General features: G+C 52.3%; 1 long non-coding RNA gene across 1 annotated transcript in view; it reads right to left on the bottom strand.

Moving 5' to 3' along the window:
• LOC141258068 (uncharacterized) overlaps positions 1-16,153 on the bottom strand; it is a 66,948-nt gene that overhangs the window by 10,359 nt on the left and 40,436 nt on the right. The window contains exon 2 of the long non-coding RNA XR_012318188.1: positions 3,098-3,169. This is a non-coding gene — a long non-coding RNA (uncharacterized lncRNA). The remainder of the gene's footprint in view (positions 1-3,097; positions 3,170-16,153) is intronic.

The following is a 16,153-nucleotide window of genomic DNA, read 5'->3' as shown; positions in this document are numbered from 1 at the left end:
AAGCAAACAGTTCATCTTATTTACAAGAACTTCCAAATTCCCCTCGTGCTGAAGGCTTGAGTATCCTGTTACGATACTGGACTAGTACTGCTGGAAACTCGTGGCCGAAGGAGCACGATCAGGAACAGCAAGTGGTAGTAGAACATGTTGGAATTAGCAAAAGGAGTTGTAGGAAACAATCCGTAGATAGGTGAGAACAGTCTGGGTAAGAATGTTCTGAAGCTGGAGACTGCAACTAGGCTAACAGCTAAACACAATACTCAAGCAATGAGTGAGAGATTCATGCGGCTTTAAGTAAGCCCAAACAGGAAACAAGATAGATCCCACAGGTTCAGAATCTGCCATGTTAGTAAAGGGCAATTGCAGAACACAACAGCATCCTCCAGCACAATTATTAAGGTGAACAATAGCAGCCACTAGTGGTCAAACTGTGGAAGGACAACAGGAATTCTGACACAGACACAGCTACCCTTCTTGCCGTAGCTCTCATTGATGTGCCATCTTGGATGAGCTGCACTACCTGAGCTACTTCTGTGGGTTGTACTGTAGACACCGCCTCATGCTACTGTACATCTAGGGGTGAGAGCAATGACAAAATGCAAAAGTGACCAAAACAACAGCCAAAAAGGATGAAAACAGAGAAATGGTCTGTTGTCACCACCTGCAGAACCACTCCTTTATAGGGGGTATTTTGCTAATTGCCTATCATTTCTACCGGTTATCTGTTCCATTTGCACAACAGCAGGAGAAATTGATTCACAATCAGTGTTGCTTCATAACTGGACAGGTAGATTTCACAGAAGTGTTATTGGCTTGGAGTCACATTGTGTTGTTTAAGTGTTATCTTTATTTTTTTGAGCAGTGTATATACAGTATACTGAATAGATATGTGGGTTTCTTCTGTCTCTGATTTCAATAAGTCCGATTCATTGCTCTCAAGAGACATAAACCTCCACCAGGGGTGTCCATCAGCTGCTTATTAACCAATTCAATTGAGAACAAATACACGCTCAGCCAAGCATGTACAGTATATGTATAGAGGGATTGGCAGAAAAAGCCAGTAGCTTTATAAGGTGTATGTTCACTTTTAGAAAACATGAAGTTGGTCGGTCACATTTGAGGAGTTTACCTTATGTCACTTCAGCATGGATGAAAGGAATTGAAGGGGCACAACACTCGAATTATGATGGTCATCACCACAGTATCACAAATACTTATAGTGGGTAAACTCCCTTAACCCCTTGGCAACAATTGGCCTACACTTACATCAATGCAGGTACATAACACAGCGCTATAAATATATGTCAGTGTCAGCAGTTTATTACAGCTGACATTACGCTGTAACCAGGGGTGGATTAAGAGTAGCAAGGGCCCCGGGCAGTTTAGAAGGCGCGGGCCCCCCCTCCCCACACACCTGATTTATCACGTGACATGTCACATGATCCCCTGTGATAGATCATGTGATAGTTCACGGGAAATTAATTTGGCACAATATTAATTGTGCTGCCCCATCTGAGAGCAGCACAATATAGGGGCAGATACCCTGATTCCAGCGATGTGTCACTTTTTCAGCTGCTTGTTGTCATTTTGAGAAAATCATCATTTTATCTGCTGCAGATCTAGCAGCTCTCTGAATGCTGAGCTCTGTATAGCCACACCCACACCACTGATTGGCAGCTTTCTGCCCATGCTCAGTGTACACAGAAATCTACTGATCAGTGATGGGGGTGGGGTCCTACAGAACTTACTAGTCAATTACCTTCTGACAAATCAATGATTTTATCAAAACAACACTAAGCAGCCCAGTAAGTGACACATTACTGGAATCAGTGCCTCTAACCCTACATTATGCTGCTCTCAGATTAGGTGGCAAAAACCTGATGACAGATTCCCTTTAAAGGAGCTGTAAACACAAAAAGGTTTGTATTAAAAAAAATACAAGCCATTTGTGAAATTAACTTTTTTTCATTGTTAATTCACATTAGACTGTATCTTCAACACTTTTGTCAGCAGGTCTTATTACAGACTCTGAATAGGGCAGCTCTCTCCCTCTCCCTCAGCAGAAAGTCACAGCATGGTTAAAAAACGGGATCTTTTATGATTTTCTCATAATAAATAAAAAAGGACATGCAAGTCCTCCAAACTATTTTCCGTTTCTGTATAATGGAGGTCCTAAATCTTTCTTGTTCTTTAGTTGATCACATGTCAAAAAGGCAAAGCATTTACTATGAACTTGCCTAAAAAAATATACACTTGGAGAGTAATATCATCATCTGCATGTAAATATTCCTTGACTCTAAGGGCTTGCTCACACTGTCGTATAACACGGCCGAATGCTATGTGATGTTTTATCGGATAGGACTCGTCCCTATGTTATACTATGGGACAGTGCAGATCTGCGATTATTGGCATGAGAAAATAATCTCATTCGATATTCGGACCATGTGCACCCATACAAGTCTACGGGTGCACGTAAAACATTGGACTGCACTCGGATGTCATCCAAGTGCAGTCCGATGAACACTCACAGAGACTATGGAGAAGATGGAGAAATTAAGTTCTCCATCTTCTCCATATCTGTGCTGCGAGAGAATCGGATCACACTCAGTTGAAGCTCCGACAGAGTTTGAGCCGAGTGTCATTAGCATAATTGGCCCTATTCTCTTGCATGAGAGAATATATGGCTTAGTGAGTGGACCCTAAAACTGAATAGTAGTGACGGACAGGCACCTCACAAGCGGGATCCATGTAGCTCTCAGATGTCATGTAGGTAGGGCTTCATTCCATGGGGTAGGGCTTAATTTCAAGGTATATAAAAAAAATGGACTTCAAATAAAAATTAAATGAACACAAAAAGCACTAATTGAATTCTTTTTTTCGTATTTATGTTTGCAGCCCCTTTAAAAACCCTTTGAGGACCAAGGCACATATATGTCCCATAGTTTTAAACTGGAAAAAAATTTGATTGAATAAAATTTAAGGTCCTCCAAGGTTTAAGTAGGTCATAAATTCATATGAATACTTGCTCATACAATTGCACAAGCTAAAAGATGAAGAAGAACAGAATCAAAAATATGACATTAAGTGGAGCACTTACAGGTATTCAAGGTGAAAGAGACCAGCAAAGGCATCGTCTCGAATGACAGTAAATGAGTTAGAATTCAGCAAGCTGAAAATGAAGACAGCAGGTTAGAAGCGAACCAGACTTTATGGTGCTCAGAATTAGTCAAGCAGAATTTATTGACTGCTGTTGCAAAGCACTGAGACTCCCACAGTGTATAGATGGCGCGGTGCGGCCTCCCGCTGTGTATAGATGGCGCCGTGCGGCCTCCCGCTGTGTATAGATGGCGCCGTGCGGCCTCCCGCTGTGTATAGATGGCACCGTATAGATGGCTACGTGCGGCCTCCTGCTGAGTATACGTGTATAGATGGCTACGTGCGGCCTCCTGCTGAGTATAGATGCCGCACGGCGCTCCCCCCAGAGACAGCAGGAGGCCGCACGTAGCCATCTATACACAGCAGGAGGCCACACGGCGACATCTATACTCAGCGGGGGGCCGCACGTAGCCATCTATACACAGCGGGGGGCGCACGTAGCCATCTATACACAGCGGGGGGGGCGCACGGCACCGTCTAAACACAGCGGGGGGCCGCACGTAGCCATCTATACACAGCGGGGGGCCGCACATAGCCATCTATACACAGCGGGGGGCCGCACGTAGCCATCTATACACAGCGGGAGGCCGCACGGCGCCCCCCCAGAGACATCAGGAGGCTGCACGGCACCAACTATACTCAGCAGGAGGCCGCATGCAGTCATACACACACACAAACATATACAGACACGCATAAACACATTTGAAACACAAAAATACATACAAACAGACATCACACAATGACATCTGCCCACACACACACACACAAACAGACAGACATCACACACACACCTGCCCACACACACACACCTGCCCCCACACACACACACCTGCCCACACACACCTGCCCACACACACATCTGTGTGTGTGTATGTATAGTGTGTGTGTGTGTATAATGTGTGTGTATGTATAGTGTGTGTGTATGTATAGTGTGTGTGTGTATAATGTGTGTGTATGTATAGTGTGTGTATGTATAGTGTGTATAATGTGTGTGTATGTATAGTGTGTGTGTGTGTGTATAATTTGTGTGTGTGTATTTTTTTCTTAAGTTAAAAACAAGTAAAATGCATGTGGCATCAATATCAAAACTCCAGATATAAGGGCCTATTCACACTGAATTTTGCAATGCATTCATCTCCTCTTTCCAGGCTTCTATCTAAATCCCTGAAAAATGGCATTCAGATGGGCCTTGACATAGCCATTGATTTGAACAAAGGCAAACCGAGGCTAAAGTCTGAATCTTTAGGCTCCATTTGCTCTGCTTTCAGATGTCTCATTTCAGACAGCACAATCCTGAATTTCAGGGATTCAGTTGTAAGCCTTGTGTAAAGACCTGAATGCAGTGCTGAATGTAGTGTGAATAGGTCCTTACATCCTACACCACCTCAGGGGATTGTTGTTATGGAGTATTGCCCCTGGGTGGCCGCAGTTATGACCACCACCAGGGCTCGCGGTCACCCACCCTAGCTTTGGTATTCTGGGGAGCTGGTATAATGAATATCTGAGAAGAGCCCTAGAGAAGCAAGAACATTGGACAACCAAGAGGTGGTGGCCTCAAGTCAGGTGTAGTGTTCAACAGGGCAAGACTTTCTAACCTGCCCACACAGACACACACACACACACACCTGCCCACACAGACACCTGCCCACAAACACACACACACCTGCCCACACACATACACACACACACACACCTGCCCACAAACACACACACACACCTGCCCACACACACACACACCTGCCCACACATATACACACACACACATATACACACACACACATATACACACACACACACCTACCCACACAGACACCTGCCCACAAACACACACACACACCTGCCCACACACACACCTGCCCACACACACACACATATACACACACACACACCTGCCCACACACACACACACCTGCCCACACAGACACCTGCCCACAAACACACACACACACCTGCCCACACACACACCTGCCCACACACACATCTGCCCACACACACACACACATACACACACACTCACCATCCCCCGGCTCCATTCCTCCTGCCTTTGTCTCTTTTCCGGTGCAGCACTGCAGGCCGGGGCGCACTGCGTGACGTCACAGCTAGGAGACACAGCCGCGCACAGGGCCGTGTCTCCTAGCAGTGACGCAGCCGGGCCAGCACAGGGAAGTTAACTGCTGCAGTGCTGGCCCGGCCGATGAAGAAGTAGTGGCGGCCGCTGCTGGGGGAGCGGTCCGGGCCCCCCCCTCCCGCCACTGCTACCGCTATGTGCCACGGCGGCCCGCACATATAATGAGGGCAATCCGGCATTAGACACCCTGCCTGGAGCCGCGGGCCCCCTGCCGGCTCGGGGCCCCGGGCGGTCGCCCGGATTGCCCTTATTATAATCCGCCTATGGCTGTAACCAGGGCCGGATTTACACATTTCTACGCCTTAGGCCAAAGCACTAATTCTGCGCCCCCTCTTCACCACTACGTGTCTCATCCGATTGAAGTTTCCTGAGAATCGAACGCTTTGTATCACGCTCATCTACTTTCTGTTCAGAAATGTTCAAAGCTTTTTCCTCATATACAGTAAATCAAACGCAGTTCTATTAAAAACTTTACTAATGATTGGAGAACTTCTTCTGACTCGCCCCCTGGGCCGTGGGGTACTCGAAACCGGGTCTTCTGGTGTACGGTGATGAGGGGGGTAGTAGTCTCCGCGTGACGGTGACCCGGTCCGTGGCTCAGGGCGGTCAAACCAGTGGCAGTTAAATGTAAGACTACGCCACCCGTGGATCGCGGTCAGAGTGAACCGCCGCTGCAGGACAGACCGCTGAGGCAGGTGTTGTGGGTGCAGCAGAGAATAGTATAACTCCCACGGGAGGAGTGTGGCCTCAGGACAGTGTGTAGATAGGATGGGGGGGTGATGAGGGTTGTGGTGCAGGACGTCCCAGTACCGTTAGTGCTGGCGCGGTAAGAAACACGGAGACAAAGTGTTGCTGTCCAGGTTCTTTACTCACAGTTCGTATACTCCAAGCCACTTCTGTACAGGTAAAGGCTGCCCACATCGTGCCGTGCTCTCCAGGTGAGGGGCTCGGCCAACTCCCAGGTCTCTTTGGAGCGCTTCACAGGACCCCCTTTGTGCGTCCTTTCTCTGGCCTTTCATACCCCACCAGTGACCACGCTTCTGTCCAGCTGCCTCGGGCCTTGGCGGGCAAACGTTGGCCTCCGTTTCCCCGACCCTATGTGGTGCCTTTCTAGCGGGTGTAGCAAGGGGCTGCGCCAGTTAAAATGTCGCAGCCTCCGGTTCCTAGCTGAGGGTAGTTTCGCGCCTCCACTAGTAAGGGATCCGGTACCCTATCTTGGCCTGACCCCTCCACTCAGGTAGATTCGGGCGTGCAGTGGCGACTGGCCGGTCTGCACCCCTGGGGTCCCTTCTTTCCTATTCCCGGAGCCTCCTCCGCTCCTCTTCCTTCCCTCTCCTCTCCAGGCTCTGGCCTCTAGACTAGGCCCGCCTCTGGGCAGAGCTTGAGCAGAGCCTCTGCTCCCTGTCACTTCTCCTCAGACTGAGCCTTGAACCCAAGATGGCTCCTCCCTTTTATACTTCCTAACTGTGCACCCAGGAACTACTCTCTCCCTACCATGCACTACAGGGTTCCCCCTTCCTAGGTGTTCCCTCCCCCCATTCCAGCCAGGGACAGGGACCGTCGTGCTCTACCTGGAGCATATCGGTCGCCCTGCCCCCCCGGAAATGTGGTGTAATGCATGCAGGTATCGGGGTCCTGATCCACACTCCATCCTTACCTGGAAGTGGGATATCACACCTCTGGGTGAGGTGCAATACCTCTGTAGCAACCGAGCCCTCGGGGTGCTATATTCCCCCCCAGTAAACCACAGCACGTCCGCGGGCTGGAACAGAGTAAAAACAATTTGATTTACAAGACATGCAGAATTAAAGTGTTTTTTTTTGTTTGTTTGTTTTTTACGTTAGAAAACGGCCGACATTATTCAATTCCCCATTATGGGAAACACTATCTCTTTCTGAACACGGTTAGCCATTTTTCTTTACCAAACATTATACTGCATTTTTTTGCTAATGTCACCGGAACTCTTTTATCAGTCATCATGCAAAACATTTTCAATATTATGTAACTCTCCTAGCAGCATATATAACACTTCTATATATAAAACTTTTTCAGGTAAAACATTTTTAAGTAAATTCTCTTCTTCCCTGGCCACGGTGCAACTTGCGACCAGGTGTCCATTTTTCAATAAAGTGCAAACTTGGCAAAGCTTTTAACAGGAGGGGCCCGTTCTTAAACCCTCAACGTAGGCCCTGGGCGTGGCTGCAGGGCATAGGTGATCCGGTAGTTGGACCACGTCTTCAGCAATGCCAAACGAGTTTTTGTCTCGAGGTAGACGTTGCAGTACTTTTATAAAACCAATAGGGGGCGCTTTAAGAAGCGCAACTATTTACAGGGTTGACCGCTCCCAGTCCTCGGTCGGATAAACAGAAGGTATTGGCTGCTCCCAGTCCTCAGCCAGGTTGGAAAGTGGAATGGCTGCTCTCAGTCCTCAGCCAGGTTGGAAAGGGGAATGGCTGCTCTCAGTCCTCAGCCAGGTAACTAGGGATAACTCTCAACGGGTATCAGTCCCAACCGGGGCCAAAACTCAAAACTTTTCATACCCTGTCAGGTAACTTTGTATAACGAACAGTTCCTTGTACCCTGACGGGTAACTATATACATTTGTACGCTGCCACTCATCAGTAGCGGTATCCTCCTTGCGCACCTACCTCCTCATAATATTCTTCAGACCCGTCCGGGTCCTCTGAATAGCAGTGCTCACGGTAGTGCTGTTCCTCTTCTACCCTCTGGACATTGAGGGCGTACCACCCTTTCAGGCCTCGATGCCGGGTGCATATTACCCGATCTCCCGGGAACAACTCCTGTTTCGGGTGACCCGCTGGCAGGTGACCCTCCACATCCCTCCTGTCAACATAGAGGTCCGTGGCTGTAGTAGAGTCCCGGATAAACCCCCACCCTTTCTCTTGGTGGAACTTTACTATGGTCCCAGCAGCTTTAGGACCGCGTGCAGCTTGGGGGTTTCGGCGGGTTCGTTTCTTCTCCTCCGCGCTCCGGGCCTGCAGCTGCTCCTTCTTCTGGCGCCGCGCCCGCTCCTCCTTTTCAAGCTGCTCACAGAACTCCAGCCTGCGAGCTGCGGCCGCCCGCGTCTCCTGCGCAAATCCCATCAGTTCCTCCCTGGTCTGGTCCCATTCGATCTGGACCTCTTCCTCCGGGAGCTGGGGGATGGCGACTGGCTGTGGTACGGGCAGGAGCGGAGCAAGCGGGGCCTCGGCCTCTGCGGACAGGTTCTTCCACTGACTGGGGTGAACCCATCCCTCTGGCACAGGGACCGGCTCTCCATCGGGTCTGGCGAGCTGGCTGTACAGGTCGGTCCCAAGGGGTGGTGGCTTCGGGACCTGGGGCGCACGCGGTTCGGAGGCGCCTGGGGAGGTCAGGCCTCGCGACCGGTCCTGGAGCGGGCCGCTTCCGACCACACCCGGGGTCAGGGGGCACGGCCTGGGGCTTGATCCGGCGACGGTGCTCATAGCTTGGGGCCTGCATACCGGCGGTGGGAGCGTGGAAGCTGCAGCGGCTCCCGGGACTTCTGGCTCCGCAGCGGGATCCAGGGGTAAGCCTGCAGCGTCAGGACTCGGGGCAGGGGTGTCCACCTTACCTGCCTCCGCGGCAGTGCTGTTCTCGGCCTCCCGTCTCCTCTCTCTGCCCTCGGGGGCAGGCGCGCCGCCGGGTGCTGGCTGCGTCTCTTGCTGCCGGGTCGCGACCCGCCGGGCCATCTCCTCTCTCCACCCGACGATGACTTCCCTCTGCGCTCGGACCATCCTCCGATCCAGCTCCTCCAGCACAGTCTGCAGGAACTCAGGGTCTTCTGTGGGGAGCTGTGCCATCAGCTCCGTGAGGCTGTACTGGGCCGAGGCCTCGGCCTGCAGCAGGCCACTTGCCAGGATGCGGGAGTTGGTGCCGCACTCCATCTCCGGGTGTGGTCTGGTGAGACTGATCCAAACCACACCCTGCCCTTCGGTTTTCTTCTCTTTCCGCCCCTGTAGGGGGTGGTCCCGGGGCAATCTGCTGACAATCACTCTCAGGGGCAGCCCCCCCACATTGATGGACATCTCTACAGCCGCACTCATGGCTGTTGGGGGTGGGCTCCTTCTTTGGAGCCATTCTGGGACCTGGCCCACGATGGGAGGTGGCTTCTTGTTATCTTTTGGCGCGCACATTATGGCGTCCGTTCTGCTGGGGCGGGCACCATTTTCAATACAGTGAAACAGTCTCTTTTCAGGCACGCAGTACCCGGTGGTGGCGGGCATGAAACCCTGCCGACTACGCCAAAGTTGACTCGCCCCCTGGGCCGTGGGGTACTCGAAACCGGGTCTTCTGGTGTACGGTGATGAGGGGGGTAGTAGTCTCCGCGTGACGGTGACCCGGTCCGTGGCTCAGGGCGGTCAAACCAGTGGCAGTTAAATGTAAGACTACGCCACCCGTGGATCGCGGTCAGAGTGAACCGCTGCTGCAGGACAGACCGCTGAGGCAGGTGTTGTGGGTGCAGCAGAGAATAGTATAACTCCCCACGGGAGGAGTGTGGCCTCAGGACAGTGTGTAGATAGGATGGAGGGGGTGATGAGGGTTGTGGTGCAGGACGTCCCAGTACCGTTAGTGCTGGCGCGGTAAGAAACACGGAGACAAAAGTGTTGCAGTCCAGGTTCTTTACTCACAGTTCATATTCTCCAAGTCACTTCTGTACAGGTAAAGGCTGCCCACGTCGTGCCGTGCTCTCCAGGTGAGGGGCTCGGCCAACTCCCAGGTCTCTTTGGAGCGCTTTACAGGACCCCCTTTGTGTGTCCTTTCTCTGGCCTTTCATACCCCACCAGTGACCATGCTTCTGTCCAGCTGCCTCGGGCCTTGGCGGGCAAACGTTGGCCTCCGTTTCCCCGACCCTATGTGGTGCCTTTCTAGCGGGTGTAGCAAGGGGCTGCGCCAGTTAAAATGTTGCAGCCTCCGGTTCCTAGCTGAGGGTAGTTTCGCGCCTCCACTAGTAAGGGATCCGGTACCCTCTCTTGGCCTGACCCCTCCACTCAGGTAGATTCGGGCGTGCAGTGGCGACTGGCCGGTCTGCACCCCTGGGGTCCCTTCTTTCCTGTTCCTGGAGCCTCCTCCGCTCCTCTTCCTTCCCTCTCCTCTCCAGGCTCTGGCCTCTAGACTAGGCCCGCGTCTGGAGCAGAGCTCGAGCAGAGCCTCTGCTCCCTGTCACTTCTCCTCAGACTGAGCCTTGAACCCAAGATGGCTCCTCCCTTTTATACTTCCTAACTGTGCACCTGACGCACCCCTGGGCCTTCGTCGCGCGGCATCGCGCGCACGGGAGCTTACTCGGAGCCGGATCTGTTGAGGGTTGTAGTCTCGTGGCGGTGACCCGGTCCGTGCCCAGGGAGTCAAACTGAGCGGCAATGTATTAGCGGTAGATGTTGGACGACTACGCCACCCGTTGAATGCAGCGAAGGAGCTGCCGCTGCAGGGCAGACCGCTGAGGCCGGTGGTAGGATTGTGCAGCGTGATAGTATCACCCCCAACGGGAGGGGTATGGCCTCAGGGCAGCCGACGTGGATGATGGGGGTAGCAGGAATCACTCAGAGACGATGCGGTGTAATTCAGGGTCTTTACTGGTGATAAAGATAGACCCTCCCGGAGTACTGGCTAGCGATCGGGGCCTGGTCAGTCCTTGAGCAGATGGGATCTCCCCTGGCCAGGCGGAGTTGTAGGCCTCCCAAACTGACTGTACTCTTCTGGCTACCTTGCTAGAGGCGGGTATAAGTAGCCCACGTCCCTGAGTGTACCGTGTGGTGCTCACCCGTATGGCCGGTGACTCGGGGCCTTCTAGTGGCGTCCGCTCCACGACGGCGGTGCTGGTCCCACGCGTGTGACCGTGCCTTCGGGTTTCTTGGCCAGAGGACCTGAAATCCCCTGCCGGGCGGTTTCTGCTGCTGGGTAAAGATTAGTCCCCACAGCCTCGGACTCCGGGTCCGGTGATAGCTTCTCAGTCAGGGCGAGCTCTGCAGCTGCCAGCCCTGACTCCTTATAGCACTGCTCCCACAGAGCTCCTGATGTTCTTTTCCTAGATCTGCTTCTCTTCTCTGTCTCTACTTCTTCTCTACTCACTAACCCTGCCTCAGCCCTAGGTTTATATAGGGGAAGTTCTTCCCCTCCCAGGACTGGGCAGGAGGTGTGGCATGCACAGGATCCCTGACCAAGAGACCTCCCACCTGCTCTCAGACATAACATTGCTGTTACTGTGGAAACCAGACCCCTGGGGTGCCACATTCCCCCCTAGTGAAATTTAGTACTCCGGGACTAAACATATTTTTAGAAAAACATAACAAGGTATAAACAATAATAATACAATAAGAAAAACACATAAAGATGGTTACGGCGTGTCCGCAACCGGGTGCAGTCTTTGAAGAAAACAAAGGTGTCCATTTCACCAAAACAGGGAGACGTAACCAGGTAGGGGTCTGTCCTGCCCCGAGTCCTTAACAGTCTTTCAGTCCGTCCTGGGTTACGCTCCAACTATATACACAAGGATTCCCGGTAAATCCACCAAGGACTCCTAAAAATAACTAGAAACACATAATTATTTACAAGTAACAGACAGGTGACCACAAATAAAACAATTTAAACACTTCAAATCCTCCAACGTGCGGGTAACTGGCCTCTAGTGGCCCTAGTGGACCTACGGAGTTGACTGGCCCTGAACTACAGGGTGTAGGAGCTGTCAAGGGTAAACTGGGCAGCTGTCTACGGGCTCTTTGGCTCACTAGGGGTACGGCAGGCTCACTATGAGCAGAGGGTTGATCCTCCTGTTCTGCTTGTGTGGAGTCTGCTGCCTCCTGGACCGGCTGCTCTTCCAGCTCTACCTGTTGCTCCGTAGGCACTTGGGATGCTGGTTGGAGGAACGTGAGGACGGGTACCACAACTGCACCATTGACTTGAGTCCAGGATCGAGGGAAGTCTCCGAGCACAGTACTAACCATATCTTCCCTTTCCTCTATGGGTCGAGGGTCTTCTTGCTCTCCTTCTGGGTTCCGTAGCTGTTCGGGACACTTCTTCAGGTGATCCCGGGATACAATGGCTGTGGTTTCCCCTCCGTCTTTACTGATGGTACAAACCTTTGGGTTGTCGTGGCTTGAGGGCAGTACGGTGTACGGGTCCTTCTCCCACTGGTCGTCCAACTTGTGGAGCCGTCTCTTCCTCTTCAAGACCTGCTCTCCGGGTACCAGGGGAACAGCGGGAGCATACTGGTTGTAATTTTTCTCTTGTCTTTCCCTAGCGAGACAGAGACTTCGCTCCACGCTCTCCTGTACTTTCCGGTACTGCTGCTGCCTCTCTGTGTCCCAGTCTGCTTCCGGTGAAGTGTCCTCGGGTGTCAGGACTCCCATCTCCAGGTCAACAGGTAGCTTACCAGGCCTTGCCCTCATTAGGTAAGCCGGGGTACAGTTGGTGGAACCTACAGGGATGTAGTTATATAGGTCCACCAGGTCGGGCAGCTTCTCAGGCCACAGACTGCGTTCTTCCAGGGGCAACGTTTTCAGAAGATCCATTACCACCTGGTTCATTTTCTCACAAAGTCCATTAGTTTGTGGATGATAGGGTGTCGTCCTTATCTTCCGGCAGCCATACAGATTGCAGAATTCCTGGAAGACCTCCGCTTCAAAGGCAGGTCCCTGGTCCGTCAGCACTTGGTCCGGGTACCCGTGTGGACGGCAGAAGTGCTGCTGGAAGGCTCTAGCTGCTGTTTGAGCTGTTAAGTCCTTAACGGGGACGACAACCAAGAACCGGGAGTAATGATCCACAATGGTTAACGCGTAGACGTAGCCACTTCTGCTTGGGGTCAGTTTTACATGATCCAAGGCTACCAGTTCCAACGGCTGCTTGGTGACAATGGACTGAAGGGGGGTCTTCTGGCTGGCACGGTCCTTCCTTCTTAGGTTGCACGGGCCACAGTCTCTGCACCACCTCTCGATGGTTCCCCTCATGCCTACCCAGTGGAAACGCCCGCGCAGCAGGAACTCCAGCTTCTTCCATCCGAAGTGTCCAGCCCCGTCGTGGTATGCCTCCATCACCATGGCTGCGTCTCTTCGTGGCACCACTACTTGCCAGATTAGTTCATGCGTCCGGGAGTTAACCATTCTGCGGCACAACTTCCCCTTGTAAAGGAACAGTCGACTCTTCTCAGCCCACAGTTGTTTGGCTTCCTCCGGAGCGTCTGGGTCAAGGCGGGCATCTGGCTGAGTGAGCATCTCCTTCACCAGTCGGACGGCAGGGTCACTGTCTTGCGTTTCCTCCCAGTTGTAGTGAGGCAAGGGGTTAAACGTAGCGGCTTGCTTACTCCTTACCCGATGGGAATACTGGATAGTCCCATGACGGTGGAACGCGGGGAGTTCGACTTCTTCCAATCCCTCTGAATCTTCTCCTACGTCCGGTAGGTTTGGCATCCTGGACAGGGCGTCCGCGTTGGTATTGGAGCGTCCTGCCCGGTATTTGATTGTGAACTCGTAGTTGGACAGACGGGCCATCCATCTCTGCTCTAGGGCACCGAGTCTTGCCGTGTCCAGGTGTGTCAACGGGTTGTTATCCGTGTACACGGTGAACCGGGAAGAAGCGAGGTAGTGCTTAAAGCGTTCGGTGACTGCCCACACCACTGCCAGGAACTCTAGCTTAAATGAGCTGTAATTCTCAGGGTTTCTTTCGGTGGGTCGCAGTTTTCGACTGGCGTAAGCGATTACTCGTTCTTTCCCCTGCTGGATCTGGGACAGTACGGCTCCTAGCCCGATGTTACTTGCGTCGGTGTAGAGGATAAAGGGCTGGCTGTAATCAGGGTACGCCAGGATTTCATCCCCCGTGAGGGCCATCTTCAGCTGGCGGAAGGACTCTTCTTCTAACTTCTCCCATTTGAAGGGCGGCTTCTGGTTCTTGGCCTTCCGGGACTGGCCTATCAGGAGGTCCTGCATAGGAGCTGCCTTTTTGGTGAAACCGGGGATGAATCTGCGGTAATAGCCTACCAACCCGAGGAACTGCCGCACTTCCTTTACACTGGAGGGACTTGGCCATTCCTTAATTGCGGTGATCTTATCAGGGTCGGGAGCCACTCCGTCAGCGCTCACCACGTGTCCCAGGTACTGCACCTTTGGTTTTAGGAGGTGACACTTGGAGGGTTTTACCTTTAGGCCGTAGTTTGCCAGAGCTTCGAACACTTCCGCCAGGTGTTTCAGGTGGTCCTCATAAGTCTTGGAATATACGATGACATCGTCCAGGTACAACAGGACCGTCTCGAAGTTTCTGTGGCCCAGACAGCACTCCATTAATCATTGAAAGGTTCCTGGTGCGTTACAGAGTCCGAACGGCATGCAGGTAAACTCGCTAAGTCCCATCGGGGTGGTGAATGCGGTCTTCTCCCGGTCCGCCTCTGCTACAGGAACCTGCCAGTACCCGCTAGTGAGATCCAAGGTAGAGAAGAAGTTAGCAGATCTTAAAGCAGCCAAAGACTCCTCTATCCTTGGTAAGGGGTACGCATCCTTGTGTGTGATACGGTTGATTTTCCGGTAATCTACACACATCCTCATGGTGTTGTCTTTCTTTTTGACTAAGACTAGTGGAGCTGCCCAGGGGCTACAGCTATCCCTGATCACCCCAGCCTCCTTCATGTCCCTAAGCATCCCCTTGGCGTGTTGGTAGTGTGCAGGGGGTACGGGTCGATACCTCTCTTTTATGGGAAGATGGTCCCCCGTGGGGATGTGGTGTTCTACCCCCTTGACTCGCCCGAAGTCTAACGGGTGTTTACTAAACACTCTCTCGTACTCTTGAACCACCCGATAGACTCCCTGTCTCTGGTGTGAGGGAGTGGAGTCAGTACCCAAATGTAGTTGCTGACACCAGTCCTCCATTGTTTCCTTAGAGCCGTTACTTTCCTCCGGGGAAGATGGAGGCAAGGGTTCTACGGACTGTATGGAATTTTGATTGATGGTATACAATTTGGCTAGCGTGGCATACCGGGGCAGGTACACTTCCCTCTTCCCGATATTTATTATGCGAACGGGCACCCTCCCATGGCGTACATTGACCACCCCCCGTGCTGTCAAAATGGTGGGCCTACTGTCTGAGTAAACTGGTTCTACCATTGCCTGGTAATCTCTACCTCTCAGACCAATAGCTGCCCGGCACCAAATCATCATTTCACTTTTTGGGGGCATGGCAATAGGAAAAGGGTCACACATTCTTACGCTACCAATCTCACCACCGGAGAGTTCTATCTGTTGCCGTCGCATCAGTGCCCGGATCTCTTTCTGGAGCACTCGCTGCTGGCCGGAGCTGGCGTTCTTGGCAACCTGCTGTAAAAGGAAAATCACCTCTGCAAGACAATTTTCAATTACATTAGTTCCTAGAGTTATCTTTGGGTGACTCTCGCGCTTGTCAATGTCTACAATGATCAGTCCCTGTGCCGCCAATTCGACTCTACCGATTTTAATGGTCACCTCTTTAAATCCAATCTGTGGCACGGGCTGACCATTGCTGGTGATGATACTCAAGTCGTCGTCAGGGTAGCGGGTGATATCCGAGTCATTCCAGTACTGCTTGAAGAGCACGTACGGGATAGTGGTAACCTGTGACCCGGTGTCCAGTAGGGCACTCATGGGGATGCCATCCAGTACCACGGGCAAGACTGGACGTCCTCCCACATATTTGTCGCGCCAGTTCGATGGGCCTGATGATCTTTTTCCTGGGGTTTGGCCCTCTACCCCAGGTTGTGCCAGTTTAAAGGACAGTACCTTGCCATATGTCCGGGTTGATTGCAGCGGCGGCAGATGGGTTGTCCGTCCTCGTTGTATCGGTCGCTGGGTCTTCCTCTGGCTGGTGGGGTCCTCCTTGGTCGACGCCACGGGATGT

The sequence above is a fragment of the Phyllobates terribilis genome, unplaced genomic scaffold (assembly GCF_046119375.1).
Source record: "Phyllobates terribilis strain yellow unplaced genomic scaffold, ASM4611937v1 Scaffold_3__8_contigs__length_932513732, whole genome shotgun sequence".
Taxonomy (NCBI): Eukaryota; Metazoa; Chordata; class Amphibia; order Anura; family Dendrobatidae; genus Phyllobates; species Phyllobates terribilis.
The sequence above is the reverse complement of the archived record's forward strand: the minus strand, read 5'-3'. Positions and strand labels throughout refer to the sequence as shown.